Source organism: Rattus norvegicus, chromosome 1, assembly GCF_036323735.1.
Source record: "Rattus norvegicus strain BN/NHsdMcwi chromosome 1, GRCr8, whole genome shotgun sequence".
Taxonomy (NCBI): Eukaryota; Metazoa; Chordata; class Mammalia; order Rodentia; family Muridae; genus Rattus; species Rattus norvegicus.
The window spans coordinates 222,782,643-222,797,961 of NC_086019.1; positions in this window are offsets into that span (position 1 = coordinate 222,782,643).

Consider the following 15,319-nt stretch of genomic DNA (forward strand, 5'->3'; position numbering starts at 1 on the left):
GAACCTACCACTGGATCCTAGGTGCTCTGGATCCTTGGTTGTATCTGACATCTGTATCAGTACCCAGACATCTCCACCCCCACACCCCCGCCAACCCCCTGCTTCTTAGTCAACATTAAGGGAGAAAAAGCAGGTTGAAAATGCAAAACAATGACATTTGCTGTTGGACTGACCTATTTATGAGCCGCCAGCATAATGTTTAGTGAATTCAAAACCAAAATAGTTACATGGGAAGAGGAACAGGTCAGGTGCCCTAGCCCCCACCTGCAGGTCAACATTCTCTGCTGAAGGTTTCTATAAAGCTGCTGGGTCCTTGTGGATCCCCTCAGGCAATGTCTGAGAACTCTGGTTGCCCCTCACCTTCCACAGTCCCGGATGTGATCGAGTTCTCAGTTATTTTTAAGCTACTCTGGCAGATACAGTATGATCTCTTTATGTTCTAATTTATGCTTTCCTGATGATTCCTTGAACATCTCTCATTTGTTTCTTGGCTATCTGCATATCCCTTTGCTCAGTTTAAAAGATTATATTGCTCAAAACAGAGAAAAATAAATAAATCAGGGCAGTAATTTTCTGACTCATTTGTGATGGCTGTTCATACATCTGGTTTGTAAATTCATTACAGAATCAATAATTTACAAATGCATTTTCCCAGTTCATAGCTTGGCTTTTCTTGCTTGCAGTAGTGGGTTTCACAGTGAGAATGCTCTTCATTTTGATGCTGCCCAACATATCAATTTTTGATCTTTAAGAGACTTCTTTTGTTTTGTATGTAAATTTGCCTAATTTGTGTCCACAAGCTAGGATCAACATTTAAATGTTTATTTAGGATTCATTTGGGTTGTTTTGCATATGCAATGATAATTGACTGGAGATTGACTTACTTCTAATAGGCTGTTTCTTCTGGTGAGTCCTTATGGGTTTTGTTGGTTTGGGATAAAGGTCTGGCCTGACATTTGTTGTCTGGAGGCTGGTCTTGAACTTGTGATAATCACTGCCTCTGCTCCCTGAAGGCAGGAACTCGCCACCATCCCAGCCTCTGTTTAGGTTTTGCTACACTATCAGTTCCAATACCAAGACTGGAATTATGCATATTCTCATGATCTAGTTTCCACATATTTAATAATAACTGTGTTCATAAACAAACACTTTATTTTCACGTGTATTAAGTTCTGATAGCTAACCATCTTGGTATGTTATAGATCTAGTTTTCATCTTTTAAAACCCATACTCTTTTTGTATTACATGAATTCGCCATCTTTACTCATTATTCTTTATCGGTGGATATTCTGATAGAATCTGTTTCATGAGTACAAGCACTATTACATAACTGCCACTGTACATGGTTCCTGTGTCTTATAAGATGTGTCTAAGGTAAAAGCACAAGTTCAGTTCCTAGGTACTAGAATAGGCCACTTCACTAAAAGGACTGAATCAAGTGAGAATCCAGTAGTACAGAGAGTTTTACACGCCACCTCTTTACCAGAGCACAAGACTCTGAAATTATTGTCAATGTAATAGGGATGAAGTAATTGTATCTCTTCAAAAACTTGCACTACTTGGTTGCTCATGAGGTCAGACATTGGCCTTTCCTGTAACTCTCCTTTGATGAAGAAATGTGTCATATTTTGTGTATAGAACTTTGTCTATACTTCTGTCTTAGTTAGGGTTTTATTGCTGTGCAGAGACACCATGACCAGAGCAACTCTTATAAAAGAAAACATTTCAATGGGGCTGGCTTACAGTTTCAGAGGTTCAGTCCATTATCATCATGGCAGGAAGCATGGCAACATGCAGGCAGACATGGTGCTGGTGGTCCAAGAGTTCTACATCTTGATCTGAAGGCAGCTAGGAGAAGACAGACAGGATTCTACACACTGGACAGAGACTAAGCATGGGAGTCCTCAAAGCTCACCGTACACAGTGAAAAACAAGACCACACCTGCTCCCATAAGGCCATACCTCCTAATAGTACCACTCCCTATAGTAAAGTATTGAAACACATGAATCTGTGGGGGCCAAACTTATTTAAACCATCACATTACACTCCCTGACCCCCATAGACTTGTATCCATAACATAATGCAAAATGCATTTAGTCTAACTTCAAAAGTCCCCATAATTTATCACAGTCTTAACAATGTTTAAAAGTCCAAAGTTCAAAGTCTCCTCTGAGATTCATGTTATCTCTTTACTGTAATGCCCTATAAAATCAAAGTTAAAAAGCTTATCACACACTTCTAACATCACAGGATATATATTACCATTTCAAAATGTCGTAGTAAGGAAATACTGGATCAAAGCAAGACCAAAAATCAAATGGGTGAACTCCAAACTCTGCACCTCCATGTCCAACTCCTTTCAGCTTTGTTGGCTGCAACACATTGTTTTTTCTCTTGAGTTGGTTCCACTCCCTATGTGCTAGTTCCCTGGGCAAGTACTCCATGGCTCTAGCATCTGTTACATCTTGGGGTCTCCAAGGCAACTTCAACTTCACAGCTTCTTTTTCCAGTGTCTGGGATCCACACAAGCTCTTTTGGGTTCCTCCAAAAGGCTTGGGTCACTTCTCCAGCTCTGCCCTCTATAGCACCCTAGGCTCTGGTTGACCCCACTCCACTGCTGCTGCTGCCACTGCTCTTGGTGGTCATTCCACAGAACTGGCATCTTCTATACACTGGGGTCTTCTGCTGCAACTAGGCTGCACTTTACCAACATCCTCTCATAGGCCCTCTTCCTGGTGCCAAGCCTCAACTCCTTTGCATGACCCCTTCAGTCTTTGGCCGTCAGTGGCAACTGAGGCTGCACCTTCACAAATGGCCTTCCATGGCGTCTCACAGTGCCAAACCTCAGTGGTTCTTCATGATCCCTTCATACTTTCAAAACCAGTACCACCTAGGTAATTCTTACATATTATCACGTCTAGCTGCCAGCACAATCTACAACCTTAGTTATTTCTGGAACATAGCTTCTTTGTGCTCTCAGGAAATATTTCCCCAGAGATTTCACTTCCGTGTTGCTGGTCTCTTCTTAATCACCACCAATTTCTTAGCTCCAGCTCACCAGCATCAATCATCCCAGTAACCTCCTTTCTACCCTTGACTCTAAAAGCCAGAGCCATGTGACTGAAGCTGCTTAGTTCTGCTGCTTGCTGGGTCTGGAACATGGTCCCCCTTGTTCTATTGCATTGTTACCAGATTTCTATTTTCCAACTCCTTCACTGCCTAAGTTTGGCTGTCCTGGAACTTGCTTTGTAAATTGATGTTGAACTTGGAGATTTATATGCCTGTCTCCTGAGTGCTGTCACTAAAGGCATGTCCTCACCTAGACCTAAGCTTTTCTTTACATGGAATTTATACCAGGTTTTGTACCAGGCTGGTCTTGAACTTAGAGATCTGCTTGCCTCTGTCTCCTGGAATTAAAGTAGTGAACCGCCATTCCTGAATTTTCTTAAAAATTTCTTTTCACAAAATCCTTTTAAGTTTTGGATTGTAGTTCATTCCAGTTATAGTCAAGATGACAGCGGAGAATAGTCATCAGAATCTATCCCTTGTCAATTGGACACACTATCATATCTCCTTATGTCCAAATGAAAGCAATGAACAGGTCGTAATAACAGCTAACATGATATAACCATTCCTCATACAACTGTAAACACATAGACATTTATCTAAATCTCTTTACTTTTGCCTCAGGCAGACTATTTGAACAAGGGTTAAAAAGCAGCCACATTCTTCTCCAAAATATCACAAGAATCATATATAGGCAATATACTAACAGTTCTCTCCTCTGAAACCTCTTGAGCTACCCTCCCCCCAGTTCAAACCACCCTCAATACAGCTGCCTTCCATGTTCCTACTATTATGGATTATTAAGCCCCACTTAAAGCATTCTACTGCTTTACTAATCAACATCCATGTCACATTCATCCAAATAAAAGCATGGTCAGGCCTATCACAGCATTACCCCAGACCCTGCTATCAACTTCTGTCTTAGGGTTTTACTGCTGTGAGCAGACACCTTGACCATGGCAACTCTTATAAAAGAAAGCCCTTCATTAGGGCTGACTTACAGTTTCAGAGGTTCAGTTCATTATCATCATCTCAGGAAGCATGGCAGCATGGTGTTGTAGAAGCCAAGAGTTCTATATCTTGCTCTGAAGGCAGCCAGAAGAAAACTAGATTCCACACACTAGGCAGACTGAACACAGGAGTCCTCAAAGGCCACCTACCCAGTGAACAACTTCCTCTGACAAGGCCACACCTATTCCAATAAGTCCACGCCTTCTGATAGTGCCACTCCCTATGGTCAAGCATTGAAACACATGAGTATGCAGGGTCAAACCTGTTTAAACCACCACACCATCTTCCTTACAATGGTCTCTTGAGGACATTTCCCTACATTTTCTTATATATTTTCTCACATGGAATTTTTCAGTGGATTATTTTCCCCAAAGTCTGTGATACATTTTATACAGTGAAATTCATAAATCCTAAGTACACAGTTTATGTAGTGCTAACAAATGTGTTCATGCAATCTCTGCCTCAATCAAAATTCATAACACTCCCACCCAGGCAGTCTCTTGTGCCCCTAGACAATCAGCCTGATTCCCCGAAGCCAGCATTGATCTGACCTGCTTTTTTCCTGCTGTAGTTTATTTACAATTGCCAGTCCTAGAATTAACATCACCAGAATCATACAGCATGTGCACTTCTGTGTCTGATTTGGCTTCTGTCATTTGATGTGACAGTTTTGAGAGTTATTTACATCACCATGTGGATGGTTTATCTAGTCCCTTTGTTATCAGTCAGAAGTTCTTGTGGATTCACAGTCCACTTCCTTCCTGCCTGGGGCTGGTATGAATTAATTTCCTAAGGACATTTCTGTTTTGTTTTGGATTAGTTTTACGTATATTGGTGTTTTGCTGTATGTATGTCTGTGTACCACATGCTCGCTACCATTGGAGGTCAGGGTATATCTTATCCCCTGAGACTGGAGTTATAGACGGTAACGATGTAGGTGCTGGAAATCAAACCCAGGTCCTCTGGAAGAGCAGCCAGTGATCTTAACTACTGAGCCATCTCTCCAGCCTGCTTCCTTCTCTTTCTTTTTCTTTTCCCTTTGAGGCAGAGGAGACAAAACCTCTCTATGCCTCCAGGCTAGCCTCAAATTTGTCACCCTTCTGCTTTGGCTTCCTGCATAGTGGGGCTATAGGTAAGCACCATTGCAACCAGACTATGCAAAGCTTTCTGTGGCATTAGTTTCTCTCTTACCTCAGATTAAAATCCAATAGTTGAATTTCTGGGCACCTTCCGAGTTTGATGGTCACTGAGCAATGGCATGGATGGGCTGTGTTTGCCAAGTATGAGTCACGCAGCTTGGCTTTCTTATTTTGCTTTCTCCCAGCCTCCCACCTCTCCAGCTCTACCAAGAGCGGTGACAGCAACACATTTACTGGAGTCTGGGACAATGCTTCTATGTGGAACCCACTTTTATAAAGCAACAGTTTTCCAACACTACGGAGGGAGTGGAACTGAAGTTTTCAAATAAAATCTTCTGGGGATCCTCAATTTTTTTTTCTTTAAAAAAATGCCTTTTTTTTTTTTAACGTAAGTAAAGTCTCTTCCAGTTTTTCCTGGGATACAACCCAGCTTGTCCGGTGTTTGCTAAGTAGCCCCTACTTTCAGCAGAACATGTTTTGACATGCTTAGTACTTATGCAGGGGCTTGTTGTGTTATTGTGTTGTCTAAGTCTTAAAAGCCTGTGCTGTGATATTTTATATAATCAGATAATGCCATAAGCATTTGGGAAATGCTATACGTGAGAGACTAAATTGTAATTCTCTAACTGTGGGGATTTCAAAGCACTGGATTGATTTGGGTACAACACCCAACCTGGGATTATTAAGATGAAAAGAATATATTGGAGTTTATCTCAGAGTCCTCTGAAGCTTTTAGAACTTGGATTTTCTTATGATAAAAAAGGGATTGAAGTCACAGGAACCTGGGATGGTGCCCACAAAGCTGTCACAGCGAACGGCTGTGGTTCCATGCCGTGGCTCAGCTCAACTTTTGCTTCTTAACTCTCCCCCTCACTGTTGTTGTTGTTGTTGTCGTCGTCGTCGTCGTCGTCGTCCTCCTCCTCCTCCTCTTCCTCCTCCTCCTCCTTCTCTTTTCCCTCCTCATTTCTTGCTCTGTTTCCTTGAGTTTGTGCCTTCCTCTGACTCGTCTGGCTTCCCCATCTACAGTCTCCGATGACTTGTTGAGACTTACACATCTGTTCCTCTCCTTCCCTTGTCAACTCAGAAGCCTCTTCAAATCTAGTTTGCTCCCCTCTCCTGGATGCCAAACTTGCATCTGGATTGAAGCCTCAAACTTGGTCAGCTCTTTTGATCTGGGCACCCAGCAGCAGCTATAAATGCCATGCTATATATAATAAAGAAGCACCTACCCCCTTTCTTAAAGAAGTATACCAAGGTGAGGACAAACTGATTGCATACATCATCATTGAAATTATCTCTTATACTGAGGAAGTTTGCCCTGATTGATTAATCTTGGATTATCTGTCATTTATTGCCTCGGACTCTGATGATGCCTAAAAATAAATAATGCTATTTAAGTGGGTTATCACTGTGGTATTATTCTTCATGTAATTTTTGGTCTGTAGTCACTGAAGTAGTTAAAACAGAGTTGTAGCTACACAGCAGAGAGGGCTGGGAATACCTTTCAGGAAAAGAAATCCCCAGGTCTAGATTGAAACCAGGGAAGAGCCTATCTTGGTGCTCAGTCCCTAGCTCAATGAAGATGATGCCATGAATAGCACTGTAGGATCACACACCCTCTCATCTTTGTCTAGCCCTTCGATGAATCCTGAGACATTTACAACGGAAACTGATGAAGTACAAACAGCCTGTCAAAGTCAGCCTCAAACAAGGGCTCTTCTCCACAAGAAAATTAAAAGTTACCAATGTGGCCTGTGATTATTATTTACATAATTAGCTATAATCAGATGGGGAAAGACAACCTTCGGGACCAAGGGCGTGACTTGGTATTGGCACCCTTGCTTCACGTGCACGAGGCCCTGAACTCATCCCAGTAGTTCAAACACAGAACCAGAATACTGTTTTCAAGAAAATTCACTAACTTTAACTGTTGCTTTTGTCACGATACTGAGTGATTAACTTAAGGCTCATGTTTATTTATTTGAGTCCCAGCTCATGTTTATTTTTATTTTGAGACAATCTACTATTTGGAGTTTATCTCAGAGCCCTCTGAAGATATTCTCTTCATCTTAATAATCCCAGGTGGAGTGTTGTGCCCAAATCAATCCAGTGCTTTGAAATCCCCACAGTTAGAGAATTACAATTTAGTCTCTCACATATACCATTTCCCAAATCTACTGTCCAGTCACCCTACCTTAGCCTCCTAAGAAGTTGGTGTTACAGGCCAGCACTGTTATACTCAGCTACTAATTATTTTTAAGATGTCCAAAAAGACAAAAAAAAAACACCGAGATTCTTTTATTTAATCTAAATGTAAAGCTTTCTAAAGGATGTGTTGTTAAGACAGATTTTCTTATATGTAGGCTATATCTGCTCTGCCACAGGGCACGGCCACTTGGGGTGGTGGCACGAAGAGTGTTTGATTCCATTTATCCCATGCTACCACTGTGACGGGTGCTAGGCGTAGGGAAGTGCTAAGACACCTTCTAGGGGTGGGAAACCTCAGTCTTGGGTGTGGGAAAGTTGAAGCTGTCTTGGGTCCCCAGGCCTGCAATAAGACTTGGGGGTTCTCAAGCTCTTGGACATCCAGGAGCTGCTGGGAGTCGCAGAAGAGCAGAGAACATAGTTGGGGGCCCACAGACTGTGTCTAACCCAGGGCTGGGGGTGGGTGTGGAGTGGGAGGAGGGGGACATAGGGGCTTGGGGGCAGAGTCCTTGGCTTGATGGAGGCAGGCTTGGTGGCTGTTGTAGCTGGAAGCGCAGAGAGGCCTTTTACAGTAGATTAGGCTGTGGCTCTGTAGGTGAAGGCCTTCTCTATCCCTCCCCTCAGTGGATCCTGATGAAAAGAAACAGTCCATGGTTCTAAATAGTTTATTTCATGGTGGAAAATGGATGTGTAAAACCATACTCCACTTCTCAGGGTGGGCCTGAGATTAAATACCTTTAGCAGGGAGGAATGTCTGAAAAGAAAGCTTATTGGCTAAGCCCTCCAGACCTCTAGGTACCTCATTAGCATGGAGAACTGTTTTGAGCCTATGTGACCACAGGACAGGTTTCTTTTATGTGAGAAGCATGGCAGGTGTTGCTAGGAGTCACCTAAGCCTCAGGTGTGTGTGCACTGAGTCTCAGGGTCTTGACCTGCTCTGCCTTACCAAACTTCCCGGCATGGTTTCACATCCTACACTTACATATCAGGCCGGCCTTCAACTCTCTGTGTAGCTGGGACAACCTTCTGATCTTCCGGCCTCCTCCTCCCAAGTGCTGGGATTACAGGCTAGCGTCATGATACTTGAGTTTATGTTGCTGGAGATCAAACCTAGGGCTTTGTGTATGCCTGGCAAACATTCTACCAGCTGAACTCCACTCTTGGTGCTCATTCTAAAGTTTTGATAAATATCTTCTAATGTGGCGTGTGTGTGTGTGTGTGTGTGTGTGTGTGTGTGTGTGTGTGTGTGTGTATGCATGTACATAATGATAGCTAACTGCAGGTGTGTACTTACGATTACTAGAACATCTAAATTGAATTAGTTTCCTTTAGCTTCTGAGACATTTCAAGTCAGAAAAACTAGCAGCTCTATCAACGATATTCCAACTGGGCTTGTACCAGATAAAATTTAAGGTGTGACCAAATGTGGAGCTTCAATGGTCACAACAGAGAAACTAACTGGGAAACCAGACAACCACAATAAGGGAGTCTACACCCCTGCTTGCTTCTCTCCGCCATGCCTTTCCCCCTACAGGGAGATTTATTGCTCAATCTCTCTATTTATACGAATTATCAATTTTTATTCTAGTTGGAACAATACATCTAATCTTTTTAAATGTACAGTGCTAGCCACTCCGACTTTTCTGACAGTTTAAACAGAAAATAGTGAAAGATATTAGCACGTGCCAGCCAATTCGCTGATCTCCTCACCCTGGCATCCTATAATAACTGCCCGTTCACACTTAACTTGAAACACAATAATGCCTTTAGTTTGTAGGCATTTTAGTACAAACTGCATTTCCATAAAACTTTTTTCTGTAAAAGTTACAGAGCAGCCATGGAAATGTAGAGCCTTTGAGTACAACATGGCCTGACAAACAGGCCTGAGTCCAACATACATGTTTTATAATCAGAAAAATGATGGGCAGAAGAACAAATGACCACTGTGAAGTCCTTCATGCTCTTCAAAGAGCACTTTACACACACACACACACACACGCATGCACAGGCCTCAGCACACGTGTGATCACACATACAGAGGCCTCAGCATACCTGTGAACATACACACACATAGGCCATAGCATACATGTGAGCACACACACACAGGCCATAGCATACATGTGAGCATACAAACCACACACGCCCAGGCCTCAGCACACATTTGAGCATAAACACACAGGCTACATACAGCACATGTGTAAGCACACACAAAAAATACATAAATAGACTCTTTTATAAAAGACGTCTTTTGTCAATAACAAGTAAAAATGAAGTTTTAAGTGCAGCCGCTCTCAAGGGTAGAGTACCTACCTGGCATGTGCAAAGTTCTGAGTGTGGTTCCAGCAGTAAAGAAAAAAAAATAATGTCTATGACATTGCTGGCAAATGCTATTCTACTTTAAATGTCAATTTAGCCCCCTATGATTCAGGGCTTTCTCAATGAGATCTACATTGTCAGAAGAAAGAAAACACAAAACCTAAGATCTTATACCTAAAATGACTGTGTTCGCCCTCCCTTAACTCCTGACTCTTTTTGCACTCAACCATATATCTTACTCTCTTTTTTAAACCCACCATGTCCAACTCATACTTCCTGTATACTCTTGGATATTACACTGTCTATTACTATTAACCATGATCTGTCCACTGTGCTGTAAAGCAGCCCAGGCCAGTTCAGACTAGCATTGTATCTACTGACCAACTTCTCCTACCCCCTCACCCCACACTCCTCCGGACTTCTATTAGTTTAGCTTTCCATCTTTTATTTGTTTGATTTTGCAGAGTTTGCTTGTTTTCTTTTGTTTTGTTTTTACTTGAAGTCAGGTAATTTTTAAGTCAGAGAATCACTATTTTCCTCATTTCATGAATACATACTATATTTGACACTGCAGGAAACGAGATCAAATTACACAAGATTATAGGCAAATGTGAAGGGAAAAAGCCACATACGGATGTGCAGGGTACAGCAAGTGTTGCTGGCACGGGACTAAGACACACAGTGAAGCCAGCTCTGAAGAAGAATCATAAAGTTGTCATGTCAAGTTCTGGAAGGTTCTGAATAAAGAAGACTCAGCCTGAGAGACGACATGAACACCAGGAAGGTGACGCATGGGAAGCAGAAAGCCGGGCAAACAGGGATAATTCACAAGTGTCAGAGTGCGTTCCCACAACAATGCTCCCATAGGGCAGCCAGATCAGCTTTTATTGCTTCATTATTATTCCTATGCATATGTACAGCGTTATTGCAGTTCACTGTCAGACCTTCCTTCCGGAGCACCCCTATCTTCCTCATCTAGCTCCTGATTATTTCCACGCTGTTTCCAGGAAGCGATGTACTTGCCATTGAAGACATTTTTTTACAACCAGCCAGATTTGTTATTTTCCCATGAGCTTGAATCAACGCACTGTGGCAAGATCTAAACGGTTCATTCCCATTGCTCTTAATAAGCATGGAATACGCTGTTGTTTTACATCCTGGCTGACTCACTGGGTATCTGTATATATAAATCATCTTTAAATTTGAGATCGAATTAATTTCAAATAACAATAAAACAGAAATGTGTCCAATATATCAGTCTTCCACTTAAGAAAGTCTATGTCATAGTTAAGGGATCAAGTGACTGGGCATGCACAGAGGCACATAGCTGTCATTGTCCCCACTGACTCCTAACAAATTAGTTCCCTTAAGTGAACTGTTAGTAACAACTAGAACGATTGAGTGAGTCTTCCAGAGATTTTTCTGTGTCTCGACAAAAAGATAAGTAGATAGTACATGCATATATATTCATATATACACGCACACATAATTTTGTTTCTTATATTTTTATGGTAAAAAATATACAATTAGCCGGCTGGACTCAGTCTAGATAACCCCAATTTTATTGACGACATCCAAAGCACCATTATCAGGAACACGTGGAACATACATCTTCATCTCTCTGTCAGGTTTGAGCAGAGTGTCAACTTTGGCACATTCGTGGCTCAGCCCTCCCACCACCACAAGCCCAGTGGGTAATTGTCTCCTTCTTCATGCAATTCAGTGGTCAGGGAAGCTCAGGGCTGGAATCCATAATGGTCCTGCTTGCCCTTCTCAGTACTTTCTCAAGATTGCAATTTAGGGCTCCAGAAAATGAGTGGTACATGGATAACATGTTTCTTGGTGCTGCCTTCTTAGCCTAAAACATGACCTTGGCTTTGCCTGTAGCACTCAGATCAGTAGGACATCTTTCCCTTTGAGTGCAAACCCGGCGAAAGGGCCCTTTAACTGTTTTGTTCCTGCAGTGATCATACCATCTGGATGCTCCGTGACTTCCCCTCTCCATCCCCCTCCCCCCACATACTCTTGATACCTTGTGACACATGTTGGCTACTTAAGCTTTACTTGATAAAGAGTTGCTGATTTGCACAAGTATTTTTTAATGAAGTTTGTCCTCAATTATCTCCTAAAGCACAATCATTCCAGAGCAACGATGACTCTGCCTTTGCCTTGTACGTCACAACAACGGGAAGTCTGTGCTGAGTCCTAAGAACCGGAAAGCATTTCTCTAGCATAAGAGTATCCTGCTTAACTCGATGACTGCTCATCTGCTGAAAGGACTGCCTAGGAAGAAGGAATGGCTTTAGTGCAGCCAGAAATCTCAAAGGCATCAGCAGATCCCAGCGTCGCCTCCCTGCTCACGAGCACAGCAGTGAGTCATTAGTGGGAATAGTTGGGCCGTTCCTCCTTTCTTTGCCTGCTCACTCACAAAACCGTTTTATCATGTGCAAGCTCAGAAAGAGGAACGGATACACAGAAATGGAAGGGATGGCCTTCAAAAGGTAGAGCCCTGCCTGCAGTTAACTCCAGAGTCGATGCTTATCTTACTGCTAAAGTGGATTAATCTACTCCAGTGTGATGATGTCATACTTCATACCTCTTAACGATTCCTACTCTACCAGAGCAGGCACTGGTTCAACGCCCTGAGAGCTCTGTGCTTCTGATTTTCTACAGCAACCCCCTTCCCCCCGCCCCTGTGTATTTGAGTTCACATAGAATTCAGCATCTTGCCCAAACCCACCTACTTCAAGTCCATGCCGTCTCATTAAGACCCCTCTCTGAGCCAGGCAATGGCACAAGCCCTTAATGCTAGTGCTTGAGAGCTGAGGCAGGGGGATGTCTGAGTTTGAGTCCAGCCTAGTCTAGTGAGTTTCAGAACAGCAAGGGCTACACAGAGAAAACTTGTCTTCGAACAAACAAACAAACAAGCAAACACCTCTTTCTGCCAACCTTATAAATTACCTATCATGTTCTAAGTGGATTAGAACATACACTTTCCTAGAGCCAGTTTGAATTTTCATTTTCTTAATTCATTTTAAATGCCCTTTTAATTTTTGTACTATGGATTGAACCCGGGACCGGAAGCTCACTACTGAGCTGCACTGCCCCACCTTAGAGCCCCCACGTGATCTCCCCGCATCTCAGCCTCCCAGGTGCTGAGGATGCGGGTCTGAAGCATCATGCCCTTCCATTTTTCTTCTTGGCACCAAGCTAGCGTACGAACTTTCTTAGGCTTTGCACTATGTGTTTACGAAACTTCAGGCAGCTCTTAGTGGGCTTCCTCAAATCAACTCAAAAAGTCTGTTTCCTATGTAAGCTTTCCCACATGGTGTTTTGAGCACCGCTGCTTCTCAATGCCTCCAATCGGAACTTGGGGAGTCCCTCTGAGGCATGAAATCAGTGCATTCTGCAGACACTTAACAAAATGCAAATTTGAGGTTGGCAAGCGGAATGATTCCCAGGCACAGTCTGAAGCTAACAGCTAACAAAGGCAAGTTGTGAATGGCACTCTAACGTATTGAAGCACACAGACCTATCGTGTTGGAACTAGAGGATAAAGGCAGAACGAATTTGCCCCATCAGCACACACGCAGACTCTATTAAAAGAAGAGGCTGTTGCTGATAGCAGAGCCATGTTTCCATCGTGGATCGACAATCAAAAACCGTGATTTGGTTCAACTCCATCTTGGCTAATGCAGTGCAATTCCCCGCAGCTTGATCCCGGTTCCTATTTCCTTACGGTCCATAAAAGACGCGAGCGAGCACACACGTACACAGTCTAAGGGAATCTTCTGTGCCTTAATCGGATCGAGACGGGGCATTCAGTACGTACCCCTGCCAGAGCGCACTCAAGTCTTGTGATTCCACCCTCTCGGTGCTGAGATCACAGGACTCACCATTAAGCCTGCTTGTTTTTATCTACATTGGACTATAACCTGTAGGACTTAGTAGACCATTCATCCACATTTAAGGATCCATATTTGCAAGCAGTCCTGGAGGTGTGTGACCTGGAACTATTTGCCACTTGACATCATTAAGGCCACCACACAAACACCATTTAGCAAGGCTTGGCATTAAGGTTTCAACACGACCTCATGGTTCTCTACTTTCTATGGTTGTGACGTGTGATGAGTGCTATTAGATGTGATAAGTCCTATTACTGGTCTACCATAACAAAAATAGAGACTGGGGCCTGCAAGACAGCTCAACTGAAGTGCTTGTCTTCAAGCCCGATCCCAGTATCCACTCAGTGGAAGGAGAGAACTGACTCCTGCAAGTTGTCTTCTGACCTCTACACATTCACTGTAGCATGAACAGGGTGTGTGTGTGTGTGTGTGTGTGTGTGTGTGTGTGTGTGTAAGCCACACTAATTAGATGTACAAAGGAAAAATACAGTAGACTAGATGGCTTAAACACAACAGAAAGTTATTGCAAAAGTCATTGAGGCCTTGAAGTCCAAGATCAAGCTCCCCCACTACCCCTCAAGGTTTATGAGGTTTGTCTAGTGAAGGCTTGTTTCACAGCAAATAAAGGGCTGCATTGCCAGTGTCTCCTCACACGGCACAAGGAGAACACATGAGTTCTCCCAGACCTCTTTTATAAAGGTACTAAATCTATTCATGAGGGCTCTGCCCCTTGACCTAACAATTTCACAAAGGCCTGGTCTTTTAATCCTATCCCATTCAGGATTAGGGTTCAACATTGAGCATAAATGGAGATGACACAGACATTCCATCTATAGGAATGGGGTTGGGACAGGTACCCAGACCTTAGCATGACCGACTTTTTTAGAGGGACACTTCATGATCATAAAACCCAGCACATAGGGAGCAAACACCTAATTCAGCAAAGACCTAGTCCATAGTTCCAGGAGAATCCCTAAATGTACTAACCTTGTTTTTGGCTTCCGAGTTCTGCTTCTCGCTAACTGAAATGTGACAACCAGGATGTACGGATTTTGTGGTTTTGGGGTGTGTGTGTGTGTGTGTGTGTGTGTGTGTGTGTGTGTGTGTGTTTCTTTCCCCACTGAAGACAAAGAACTATAAGGTTTGGGGCTGCATGATCTGGGCAAATTCCTCATGCACCCACTGACTGGCAATAAAGACTCTCTTTTTGGCTTTAAGAGTGTCCATATGGTGGTCTTTGGTGGGCTTAACTCTCAACAGAGTGGCATTATATCAAAATGTAGAACATCTGTGATTCCAAAGATTTTCCTTTTTTCTCTTGTCCCTGGGCAGTAAGTCTCTTTATATACAGGTTGAATATCTCTTATTTATAATGTGTGAGGCTAGAAGTGTACGATTTTTAGAGTATTTGCAAATAAATAATAAGATACCTTGAAGATAGAAACCAAGTCTAAGCACAAAGATCATTTATGCTTCATACATACCTTGTACATATAGCCTAGAGATAATTTTATACAATATTTTAAAAGTTTTGCTCATGAAACAAACTTTTATTGTATGGAGTTTTTCACTTCCAGCCCATATTGGTACCCAAAAATATTGCAGGATTATAATTTCTGGTGTCCTGAATATACTAGAAAACTAACCTTACTGCAGAATAGGCAAACACACGCTTG